The sequence below is a fragment of the Arachis ipaensis genome, chromosome B09, assembly GCF_000816755.2.
Source record: "Arachis ipaensis cultivar K30076 chromosome B09, Araip1.1, whole genome shotgun sequence".
NCBI lineage: Eukaryota > Viridiplantae > Streptophyta > Magnoliopsida > Fabales > Fabaceae > Arachis > Arachis ipaensis.
In genome coordinates this window covers 91,969,754-91,982,763 of record NC_029793.2, presented here as the reverse complement: position 1 = coordinate 91,982,763, position 13,010 = coordinate 91,969,754, and the positions used below count along the sequence as shown (strand labels likewise).

The following is a 13,010-nucleotide window of genomic DNA, read 5'->3' as shown; positions in this document are numbered from 1 at the left end:
GTTAGAGACAGAGCTAGGATATGGTTGGACTCTCAACCTAAAGAAAGCCTAGAATCTTGGGAAAAATTGGTCAATGCTTTCTTGGCCAAGTTCTTTCCACCTCAAAAGATGAGCAAAATCAGAGTGGAAGTTCAAACCTTCAGACAAAAAGAAGGTGAATCCCTCTATGAAGCTTGAAAAAGATACAAGCAACTAATCAGGAGATGTCCTTCTGACATGCTCTCAGAATGGTCTATCCTAGGCATCTTCTATGATGGTCTTTCTGAGATGTCCAAAATATCATTGGACAGCTCTGCAGGTGGATCACTCCACTTGAAGAAAATGCCTGCAGAAGCAAGAGAACTCATTGAGATGGTTGCAAACAACCAATTCATGTACACTTTTGAGAGAAACCCTGTAAATAATGGGATAGCTCAGAAGAAAGTAGTTCTTGAAGTAGACACTCTGAATGCCATATTGGCTCAGAACAAGATATTGACCCAGCAGGTAAATATGATCTCTCAGTATTTGACTGGAATGCAAGCTGCAGCTGGCAGCACTCAAGAAGCTTCCTCTAAAGGAGATGCTTATGATCTTGACCAAACCATGATGGAGGAGGTGAATTATATGGGAAAACCCTATGGAAGCACCTACAACCCTTCATGGAGGAATCATCCTAACCTTTCATGGAAGGATCAACAGAAGCCCCAGCAAGGTTTCAATAATCATCAAGGTGGAAGAACCCAAAATAGGTTCAACAATAGGCCACCGTTCCCATCTTCTCAGGAACATATTGAGACTTCTAAGCAGAGCCTTTCTGACTTAGTCACTATAGTCTCCAACTTATCTAAGACCACTCATAGTTTTATAACTGAAACATGGTCCTCCCTCAGAAACCTGGAGGTACAAGTTGGTCAACAGAGCAAGAGAATCCCTGAGACTCCTCTTGATACTCTTCCTAGTAACACTAAAGTAAACCCAAGAGAAGAGTACAAGGCCATCACTACTGAGGCTGAGGCCGAATCTGAAGAGACTAAGATGGTGTTAAACGCCAGTAAGGAATACCTTACTGGGCGTTCAATGCCCACACTGGCTAAGAGCTTGGCGTTGAACGCTAGTGAAGAGGATATCACTGGGCGTTCAATGCCTATAATGGCATGAAAGTTGGCATTGAATGCTAGGAAGGAGGTCCCTCCTGGGCGTTCAACGCCCAAAATGGGAGAGAAGCTGGCGTTGAACGCCAGTGAAGATATCCCACTGGGCGTTCAATGCCCAAAAGGCCACAAGAGGTGGAGTTGAACGCCAGTAAAGGTGTTCCTACTAAGTATTTAACACCCACTGATGAAGTCCTTATTCAAGAATTAAAGGGAACCAAGGCTCATGTAGAGACCATAGAGGTCCCCTTGCAAGCACTTTTGCAATTCATGAGTTCTGATGAATACTCATCCTCTGATGAGGATGAGAAAACTAGGGAAGAGCAAGTTGCTCGGTATCTAAGAGCTCTCATGAAGCTAAACGCCAAGTTATTTGGTTCAGTAGAAGCTGCCTCAAAAGCTTCTGGATCCCGAACGCTTCCTAATTTCTTGCACCATAGGCACCATGACCTTTGAAAAGGCTCTATGTGACCTAGGGTCAAGTATAAACCTCATGCCACTCTCTGTAATGGAGAAGTTGGGAATCTTTGAGGTACAAGCTGCAAATATCTCATTAGAGATGGCAGATAAGTCAATGAAGAAAGCATATGGCCTTGTAGAGGATGTCTTGGTGAAGGTTAAAGACCTTTACATCCCTGCAAACTTCATAATACTAGATACTGAGGAAGATGACGATGAATCCATCATCCTTGGAAGACCTTTTCTAGCCACTGCCAATGCTATCATTGATGTAGTTAAGGGAGAACTGATTTTACAACTAGGGGAGGATCACATCTTGTTCAAGATGCCTCACCCCAACTCTCCCTCTAAGAAAAGAGAGATAACTGTGCAACACTTAGTGTTCTAACTATCTCTTTCAGTGCAGAGCTTTACTAAGCCCTCAGACACCAATTCTAAGTTTAGTGTTGGACAGCCATCAACAAGCACTGAGAACAAAGGTACTAAGAAGAAAGTACTTAAAGGCTGGAGGGACAAAAAGATCCCCATAGAAGGCCTCTCACCTAGCATGAGAATTGTCTTTACCAAGAAACCAGTCATACCACATACAGTGAGTCGTGTTTTGTCTCTAGAGCATGTGCAGTTCATCCATGAGAAGACAGGAAGAAAGTTCACTGTAAGGGGCGAAATTCTGAGCCCATATCAATCTCCGTAAAGAGCTAATCATCAAGCTAGTGACGTTAAAGGATCGCTTGTTGGGAGGCAACCCAACCATAGTTATTATTTATGTTTTTCTTTGAATTTAATTTTCTTAATTATTTTCTTTAAGTTCATGATCATGTGCATTAGTCAGAACAGAGACAGAAACGTTCAGAAATGGCAACAAAATACCTTGGAGTACATGTCTTGATAATGTTGAACGCCAGACAAGAAGGCAGAGTGGGCGTTCAACGCCCACAAGGGGTAACATTACTGGCATTGAACGCCAGCCCTGGAGCAGAGGCTGGGCATTCAACGCCCAACAGAGGCAGAAGACCTGGCGTTGAACGCCAGGAAGGAGGGCCCTCCTGGGCGTTCAACGCGCTGAGTAGAGCAGGAAGCTGGCGTTGAACGCCAGCTTTGGAGCATGAGCTAGCATTCAACGCCCATAAGGAGAGCAGGGAATTTGAATTCCCTAGCTTCTCAGGACCAATGGGTCCCACAGCATCATCACCTACCCAATGTTCTTCGCTCTTCTTTTCCACCCTCAACCAATCACATCCATATCACTCCCCCAAAACCATCATAACTCCCACCAACCCCTACCCACTTCAAAACCGAATTCTCCTCCCTTTTACCCCATCTATGACCGAACCCTAACGTAGCCCACTCCTATAATACCCCCTCTTACTAACCCTTCATACACACATTTCATACACCCTAAAGCCCCCCTTGGTTGAATTGCTCTTCTCCCTCCATCTCCATCTATTTTCTTCTTCTTCTACTCCATTCTTCTCTTTTGTTTATTTTTTCTCAAGGATGAGCAAAGTTTTAAGTTTGATGTTGGAAAAGCCTTGCTTTTTTGCTTTCCATTCCTACTTATGGCACCCAAGGTCGGAGAACCCTCTAGAAAGAGGAAAGGAAAGGCCGTAGCCGCCACCTCTGAATCTTGGGAGATGGAGAGATTCATCACCAAAGCCGACCAAGACCACTTCTATGAAGTAGTGGCAAAGTACAAGGTGATCCCTGAGGTCCCTTTTAAGCTTAAGAAGAACGAGTATCCGTAGATCCGAAATGAAATCCAGAGAAGAGGTTCGGAAGTCCTAACCAATCCCATCCAAGAGGTTGGGATCTTAATGGTGCAAGAGTTTTATGCTAATACATGAGTCACGAAAAACCATGACATTAGTGTGAACCCTCATCCTAAGAATTGGAGCATCATGGTCTGAGAGAGAATCTTGGACTTCAGTCCGGAAAGTGTGAGGTTGGCGTTCAACTTGCCTTTGATGCAAGGAGATCTACATCCTTACACTAGAAGAGTTAACCATGATCAGAGGCTGGATCAAGTGCTCTCAAACATCTGTGTGGAAGGAGCACAGTGGAAAAGGGATTCCTAAGGCAAGCCTGTCCAACTAAGAAGGCCTGACCTCAAGCCCATAGCTAGAGGATGGTTAGAATTCATCCAACGCTATATCATCCCCATTAGCAACTGGTCCAAAGTGACTATAGACCGAGCCATCATGATCCGTTGCATCATACTCCGAGAGGAGGTGGAAGTACATGAGGTAATACCTCAAGAATTGCACAAAGTGGCGGACAAGCCCACCACCCAAGCAAGGTTAGCTTTCCCTCATCTCATCTGTCACCCATGCAATTTTACTGGAATTGTCATAGAAGGAGATATCTTCATTGAGGAGGACAAGCCCATCACTAAAAGAATGATGGAGCATACTAGAGAGCCGGCACATAAACCACAACATGAGCATGTGGAGCCGCCTCAACATGAGATCCCTGAGATGCCTCAAGGGATGTATTTTCCTCTTCAAAGCTATTGGGATCAATGGCGTACTTCTATGGGAGAATTAAGCTCTAACATGAATCAGTTGAGGATGGAGCATCAAAAGCATTCCACCATCCTCAATGAAATGAGAGAAGATCAAAGAGTTATGAGGGAAGAACAACAGAGACAAGGGCGTGACATTGAAGACATCAAGCGCTCTATTGGATTCTCTAGAGGAAGCGGTAGTCGCCGTCATTAAGGTGGTCCCGTTCCATCATCCTTTATTTTTATGTTATTTTTCTGTTTTCCATTATGTTTTATTGTCTGTTCTCGTGTTCGTATTGCATGATCATTTCCATCTATGTCTTAAAGTTATAAAATGTTCCATATATCTCTCACCCCTACTTAAAAAAAATTTATTTGAAAAAGAAAATTAAGTTGCATGAATTTCGAGTTTATCTTAAGAATAGTTCAATTATCTTGATGTGGTGGCATTGTTTTTGTTTTCTGAATGTATGAATAAACAGTGCATATTTAAAATTAGAATTAAGAATGTTGGCTCTTGAAAGAATGATGAAAAAGAGAGAAGTATTATTGGTAATCTAAAAAATCTAAAATTTGATTCTTGAAACAAGAAAAAGCAGCAAAAAAAGAGCAATAAAAGAGTATATATAAACCAAAAGGCAAGAGTAAAAAGACAATAACCCTTTAAACTAAAAGGCAAGGGTAAATGGATCCAAGGCTTTGAGCATCAATGGTTAGGAGGGCCTAAAAGGAATAAAACCTTGGCCTAAGCACTTCAAATGAACCGTGTCCCTAACTATATGCTTGTGGTGTGAAAGTGTCAAGTGAAAAGCTTGAGACTGAGCAGTTAAGTTGTGATGCAAAGCAAAAAGAGTGTGCTTAAGAACTCTGGACACCTCTCTCTGGGGATTCTAGCAAAGCTGAATCACAATCCGAAAGGGTTCACCCAGTTAAGGGTTCCCTAGCCAGCATTCAATGCCCAAGGAGCATTCTAGCACATGGAGACCATTCAAGCTCAGCCCAAACACTCACCAAGTGGGCCCTCCGGAAGTGGATTTTTGGACTACAAGCCTAAGCCTATCATATTTCTATAATCCTTAGTCATTAGTTTAGTATAAAAAGGAGAATATCACCCTTTGTTGAAAACACAAGATCTCCTGGCATTTTCGAACCTTTCATTGTATAAGTCTCTAAACCTCCTAGGTTAAGGCTAGGAGCTCTGCTGAGTTTTATGAATTAATAAAAGTACTACTGTTCTATCTCAATTTGTGTTTGATTCTCTATTCTAAGATGTATCTTTGTTCTTCATCCTTATGAATGCGTTGAACCGGCACAAGGTTATCTCATTCTACATGGGTTCAGAGTGAGTCTTTCATTGGACAATGATGAACCACTAGCTTGATTATACATCTCTTAGAGGGCTAATCCACGACTTTGTTGGGACTTCTAGAGACACTAGTTCAGCCGAGGTATAGGGAGATTAGGGTCTTTATGGTAGAGGCTAGAACCAAGGTACAACATTCTCTGATCCGGAAGATTCGACCTTGTCTGTGGTGTTTTGAGTAGGATCATCAAGGAAAATGGACTGCAGGAGCTTCACCCTCAATCAGACTAAATCCGCAATAACCCTGGGTTTTAGCACTGGAGGAGAATCAGCGACCTCTCAAGAAAGGCGTTGATCACATACAGCCTACCATAGAAGAAATCATTCACAGTTGGCATAGACAGTGAGACCGAATTAATCCAGAAGAACAAAGCATCTCTGAAGCCTTAACCATCTTCTTATCATTGCATTCACCTTCAATTGAGTAACGTTATCTTTATTTTACTTTTATGTGCTTTAAACAAATAAACAACTTTTCTATCTGCCTGACTAAGATCTACAAGATAACCACAGCTTGATTCAAATCACAATCCTCGTGGGATCGACCCTGACTCACTCAGGTATTACTTGGACGATATTGTCCTAATTTGAGTTACAGTTTTGTCCTAAGTTTAATTTCAGTTACAGTTACAGCTTCTTCTTCTTCTTTAGCCTTAACAACTGCTTTGTCTGTTTCCTTCATTTATTTCCCTTTCTTTCAGTTTGCTATTGCGCTGGATACTTTAAACATGTCATTTTCTTCATCTTCTTCCTATTTTGGTTATTTTTATCGATCAATTAATTTCTACAATGCTTATGTTAATGTTAAAGTTGTAATTTTTTTTTTCAATTTTTTTGAAGATTCAGTACCAGCATTGACGAGAAAACACTCATTATTTGGAATTTCATATGCATTCACTCGTACACTGTATTCGCCTACTAGAAAATGTGTTTTCGATAATATCACATTAGCTTGATGCCATTGATCATTTTACGAATTTTAATAAGTTTGATCAATTTGATTAATTTTTAATTATATATTTGCTCATAGGTTTTCTTGTGCCTTATTTTGGTGGAATGATCTAATTGTCGTTTCTGTGGTGCTTGAAGGAACTATTCATTGAATTTTTTATCTTGATCTGCATTGTCTTTGAATTTGGCTACAGAGATGGGAACTCAGCAAGACAAGTTTGTTAGGTTAGTTTGATGAAAATGTGTGTTTTTATGTTATGATGAGGATGCTTCTGTATATGCTAATTTTAGAAGTATTATAGTTGCTATTGTAAGCACTCTTTACACTCATACTGTCTTAGTCACTGTTTCAGTCATCACTCACCATTCCTTCATTTTCTTCTCTTTTCATCATGCTTACTCATTGAGGTGATGCTGCTTCTGCACTATCCGTTTCCCACAACAATGCCACTCTTCTCTTCTCTTCAGATCTAAAATATTGTACTTGATATCACACACTCACACTATGAGAGACTAGGGATCCCAAATAAATATGGCTAACTTTTACAAGGATGTTTAGTTATCAATGATGACTTTATTCTTTTCGTTGAATGATCATACTTTGTTGTTGATGACCTGCAGATACACCTAAAAAATGTTATTGGCTTCTATTGATGAAAAGCACAAGGGTACTATGACTTTTTTCTATCTACCAATTGACTTTAAGGTAGAGAGCGCCTTTTCTCTAGTCTCCATTTAAACCAATGAAGCTTAGTTAATCCCTTTCCCTTTTTGATTTCAGAATAAATGCAATGTGGGCTACGCGTTTATCAACATGCTGTCGGCATCACACATTATTCCATTCTATGATGTTATTAGTTTTTGGTGCATATTTCTCATTGTAACTAATGTGTTTGATTATAACTAATGTATTTGATTTTGCAGACATTTAATGGGAAGAAGTGGGAGAAGTTTAATATGAAAAAGTTGCTCCCCTGGCATATGCACGAATCCAAAGAAAGGCTGCACTGGTAACAATATCTATCATTGATGCATGGAGGATCATACAAAGATTTACTTGTAAAATAATGTCCTAACTAATGTGTGTTTCTAGATTATACAAGATACAAGTGATTCGACTTTGGAGACAAAATAACATTTGCCAGATGCAGAGTTCCATGTATATTTATTTATTTTGCCAGGAAGCTTTCAAAAGAGAAAAGCTCTGAGCATTTTGGTTGATTGATTTGGACCGGAGGTAACAAAGGATTAAAGAATTGAATATTTAGGTGGTTTATTAAAATGTTGATATGGTAAATTTAGAATTGACTGGTTGATGGAGCAAGCCAACCAAGTTGTATAGAGGATTAGTGTATTAGCATTAATATATATATATATTCTACATGTATCTTTGACTCTAGATTGTTCTCTTGTTTTGGATAATGCTATTTATGATTTATTTTATTTTGTTTTATTGTTTAGAAGTTTGAAGTCATTTTTCTATTTTACTTTTTATCTCAATTATCTATTATCACCTTTTTATTAAAGAGAAAAAGTTATATTTAACATAAAAAGTATTCCAATTTTTTATATTATAAATTTGTCAAGATAGACACCAAAAAAACAATATTAAGATGCCTTTTTAAAATATTTTGAAAAACACTTTGACTACTATGTTTTCTATTTTGAATAAATAAATTAATTTCGTAATTTTATCTTATATGTATACTCATATTTTATTTTATCTTATATTGTGATTTGAATTATATTAATTTAATTTTATTTTTAATCTGATTTTATTTTATTCAAATAATTGTAATTTGTGTGGTATCAATTTGAATTTATTTTTGATGGCCTAAATGTAAAAATTTAGTAAAAATGATAATTAAAAAATTAGGATCAGCCATGGAAATTTGGTCCCTAAAATGTTTCGTTGCTAATTAGCAATCGATTTAGCGACTGAAATATTGGTTGCTAAAATACAGGTCCACACTTAGCGATCGAAATAATGGTCGCAAATTGGAGACCGAAACACTGGTCGCTAATTAGCGACTGAAAAGTTGGTCACTATTTAGCGACCGATTTATTCAGAGACCGATTTTGTTAGGGACCGAATTAGTGACCGATACTCTTTGGTAAGGGTTTGGTGGCCTTGTTACCAAATCGGTCGCTAAAATCGGTCGCTATTCTGGTAATTTCTTGTAGTGTCAAATCACGCGCTCCTTCTCCTTCTCTATTTTTTTTCCTTCTCCTTCTCATTCTCCTCCTCCTCGTATTTCTTTCCTTCTTCTTTTCCTCCTCTTTCTTCTTCTTTCCTTCTTCTTCTCCTCCTCTTTCTTCTCCTCCTCTTAGAGATTATCAATTCAATTCAATTTAATTCAGAACATCTGCATCCATTCAATTCAAAATAATTCAATTCAATTCATAATGAACCGAACATGTTATTAAGGTGAAACAATTGTATAGTACTAAATGAACGGAATATTATCCATTATATAAAATCAAATTCAAAACAACTTTCTGCATAATGAACTGAACATGTTATTAAGGTGAAACAATTGTATAGTACTAAATGAACGGAACATTATCCATTATATAAAATCAACTTCAAAACACCTGTGTCTATAATTTGGAGATTATCAATTCAATTCAATTCAATTCAATTCAATTCCATCCAATTCATAATGAACCGAATATGTTATTAAGGTGAAACAATTCTATAGTACAAAATGAACGGAACATTATCCATTATATAAAATCAAATTCAAAATAGCTTTCTGCATAATGAACCGAACACGTTATTTAGGTGAAATAATTGTATAGTACTAAATGAACAGAACATTAACCATTATATAAAATCAACTTCAAAACACTTGTGTCTACAATTTAGAGATTATCAATTCAATTCAATTCAGAACACCTGCGTCTATTTAATTCAATTCAATTCAATTTAGCAATTGCATTATATTCAATTCGATTAAAAAAATAATCCATTAGCAAAAGGTTGGTGTTGTTGGTGATGACGATAACGAAAGAGGAGAAGAAGAAGAAGAGAAGGAGGAGGAGGAGATGCAAAAGAAGAATCTGCGTGCGCGAAGAAGAAGGAGGAGGAGGAGGAGGAGGAGGATGAGGTGGTATGCGTGAATTTGAAAGAATAACATATATCCGATAAGATTCTTACATGTTCCATGAGATTAATTAAGATAACAAATAAAATAGTTATTAGGATTAGCGGTGTTCAAAAAAATTAATTTAACTAAATTGAATTGAAACTGTTAAAAATTAAACTTAAAATATAATTTTAATTGATTTTTATGGTTCAATTTGGTTTTAACTTTTAAACCAAAACCAAATTTACTGTAGTAACTTCAAAACTCCAAAAAGTAAAAAAAAAATCCTATAGTAACTGATAAACCTCTATTTCATGGTTTATCTTGTGCTCATTTGAGTGGATTTTATCAACTCTTTACCCACTTATTCATACTATTTGTATGGTTTTACATTTGCCTTCCTAATTATGTGCTTTGATTGAAAACATGCTTCTTTGGCCTTAAGTTCCCTATGTTTAAATCCTCTCTTATTACCATTAGATGCCTTGATATGTGTGTTAAGTAACTTCAGAGATTACAGGGCAGGAATGGCTCAGAGGATGGAAAGGAAGCATGCAAAAGTGGAAGGAATACAAGAAGTTGGAGAAATCGCTAAGCTGTCCAGCCTGACCTCTTTGCACTCAAACGGCTATAACTTTAGCTACAGAGGTCCAAACGACGCAGTTCTAGTTGCGTTGGAAAGCTAACGTCCGGGACTTCGATTTAATATATAATTTACTATAGTTTCCTTGACGCTAGGCGACGCAACTGCATGCTTCATGCGGCTGCGTCGCAGTGACGGAATTCCAGCGTGGTTGAATTCGAGACCAGCGAATTCTGGGCTGTTTCTGACCCAGTTCTCGGCCCAGAAAACACAAGTTAGAGGCTATAAAGTGGAGGAATGCATCCATTCATGAAAAAGGCTTTCATATTCACAATTTTAGGAGTAGATGTAGTTTTTAGAGATTTAGGATTTAGGACTTCTCTTAGTTTTAGGAGTGACTCTCAATCCCAGGTTCAATGTTCCTTTTATTTATTTTCCCAATTTAATTTGTATGTCAGATTTAAGTTCTTTTCTGAATACAATTCGAGGTATTTTCAGACTTAATTTTGCTTTGCTCTATTTATATGAATGCTTTTAATTTAATTTAGATATTTTCCCTTTTGGTCTTGGTTAAGAAATCAGTAACTCAGGAATTATCCAACTCAATAGCATAATTGATAATTGTTATCCTTGTTAATTGAATTGATCTTCAATAATCCCAATCTTTTCTTAGGAATTAACTAGGATTCAAAGATCTAACTAATTAGTCGCTTGACATTCCCTTGTTATAGCAAAGGTTAACTAAGTGGAATTAAGATTCAGTTTTCATCATCATTGATAAGGATAACTAGACTGGACTTCCAATTTTTCATACCTTGCCAAAAGTTTATTTTACAGTTATTTATTTATTTTATTTGTCATTTGAATATACCTGTGCCCATTGCCCAAACTCAACATCCCCCAGTTTACAAACTCATAACCAATAATAAGAACATACCTCCCTGCAATTCCTTGAGAAGACGACCCGATGTTTAAATACTCGGTTATCAATTTTAAAAGGGGTTTGTTACTTGTGACAACCAAAACTTTTGTAAGAAAGGTTAATTGCTTGGTTTAGTAACTATACTTACAATGAGAGTTTACTATAACTTCTAAACCATCAATCTTCAGTTCTTCAAAATGGCGCCGTTGCTGGGGAATTGCAAACGTGTGCCTTATTATTGGTTATTGTAAATATTTTATTTTTGCTTGTTTATTTATTTTTATTTTCATTTTTATTTTTGCTTTTTCTTAAGTTAAGAGGTTATTGGTTTTTATTTTAAAATTTTTATTTTATCTTATCTTATTTCAAAAATCAAATTTCAAAATTCAAAAATTTAAAATTCAAATTTCAAAAATTTAAAATTCAAATTTCAAAAATTCAAATTTCAAAATTTAATTTTCAATTTCAAAATTTAAATAACCTTTTAATTTAAATTTTATTTTTATTTTTGTTTTTAAATTTTTTGCTATTATGAACTCTCACCCCTTTGGCTATGAGTCTGGTTACAATTATGTTGCCGGAAGAAGAAATTACAATAAGAACAGGCATCAAGGTTGGAACAATCAAAGATGGGAGGAGCCACAAGGATTTGATCAACCCTCATGGCAACAACCACCTCCAATGGACTATCAACAACCACCACCATACGCCTATGAACCCCCTCCTCAACATAACTTTGGACCACCAAACTCACAAGCCTCTTTCCGCCATTCACCTCCATATGACCCTAACCCACATCCACCATACCAACCACCCCAATTCCAACCCAATTACTCACAAGAACCACCACTTCAATATTTACCATCTCCATATCCATCAATCCAAGAGCACTATGATCCTATTTATGAAAGCCGAGTGTATCAAGAGACAAAGGATCGTTTCAAAGAAACAGTGGATCGATTTCAGGCAACCATTCATCAATTGGGGCAAGCAATAATGAGTCAATTAGCTTCCCGATGTTTGGACACTCAAGGAACCCCATGGCTTCATGTGGACAATCTAATGAAGAACGTAGTATGAAGGAGATACTAGAAACTCCAGTGAACAGTACGGAGCATGACTTTGTACTAGAACGAGTAGAGGAAGCCGGAGTTATTGAAGAAGAAGAATTAGTTGAAGACTTAGGAGATGCTAAACCTCCTTGGGAAAGTCAAAACATAGAGCCTCCTTCCAAGATGGTTGCAATTGATGTTGAGGAGGGTGTACAACCTCCAAGGCATATCACAGTTGAAGACTTGGAAGAGGTTGATCAAGTGATGGAGATTCAAGAAGAAGAAGCACAACCTCCCATGCCTTTGGAAAGCAATGAAGAAGAGATTGAATTGGAAGAGAGCTACCAAGAGGAAGAGGTTGAAATTAAAGAAGCTTGCAAAGAGGTGGTAGTTATCAGAAAAGAGCACAAGGGACTGGAGCTTGCAATTCCATTAAAGATGCCTCCCACTAAGTTACCATCATCCTTCACAACATTCAAGTGGGTAAAATTCATATCCCTTAGCTTTCTAATCCCACTTGAATATGGGCTACTGGAGACGGATGGTCAACTTAGAGCTCTTTGTGGCATTAAGAGTAAGAGGAAGATGGCCAGTGGTAAGAATTGTCAAGCAAGGTTCAACATGATTGTGTGCTCAAAGTTTAAATGCAAAGGTTGGTGTAAAGCTCAACTGAATGGGTCTAGGAAGTTGTTTGGCCGCTTACGTGAGAATTCAGACTGCTTGCCACCCGGATGGAACAATATTGCTCAACCAAAAGACGAGTGCAAGGGCAAGGTCTGGGACCCCGGAATCTATTCTATCAATCACCACTCTTGGGGCCTGGTCACTTGCTTTAACTTACTTGAAGGCTTTCTGCGCCTAGTTTGGGATCCTGGAGGTTACTGGAGATACAAACATTGGTGGAGATTCCTGGATGAGTTCAAGCACAAGCCACCATAACAGGAAGCTCACCAAA

At 37.8% G+C, this 13,010-nt stretch overlaps 1 long non-coding RNA gene across 1 annotated transcript; it reads left to right on the top strand.

The window, feature by feature from the left end:
- On the top strand, nt 6,144-7,861 carry LOC110266277. The gene is made up of 2 exons (XR_002353467.1): nt 6,144-7,115; nt 7,191-7,861. It is a non-coding gene; the product is annotated as an uncharacterized LOC110266277 (long non-coding RNA).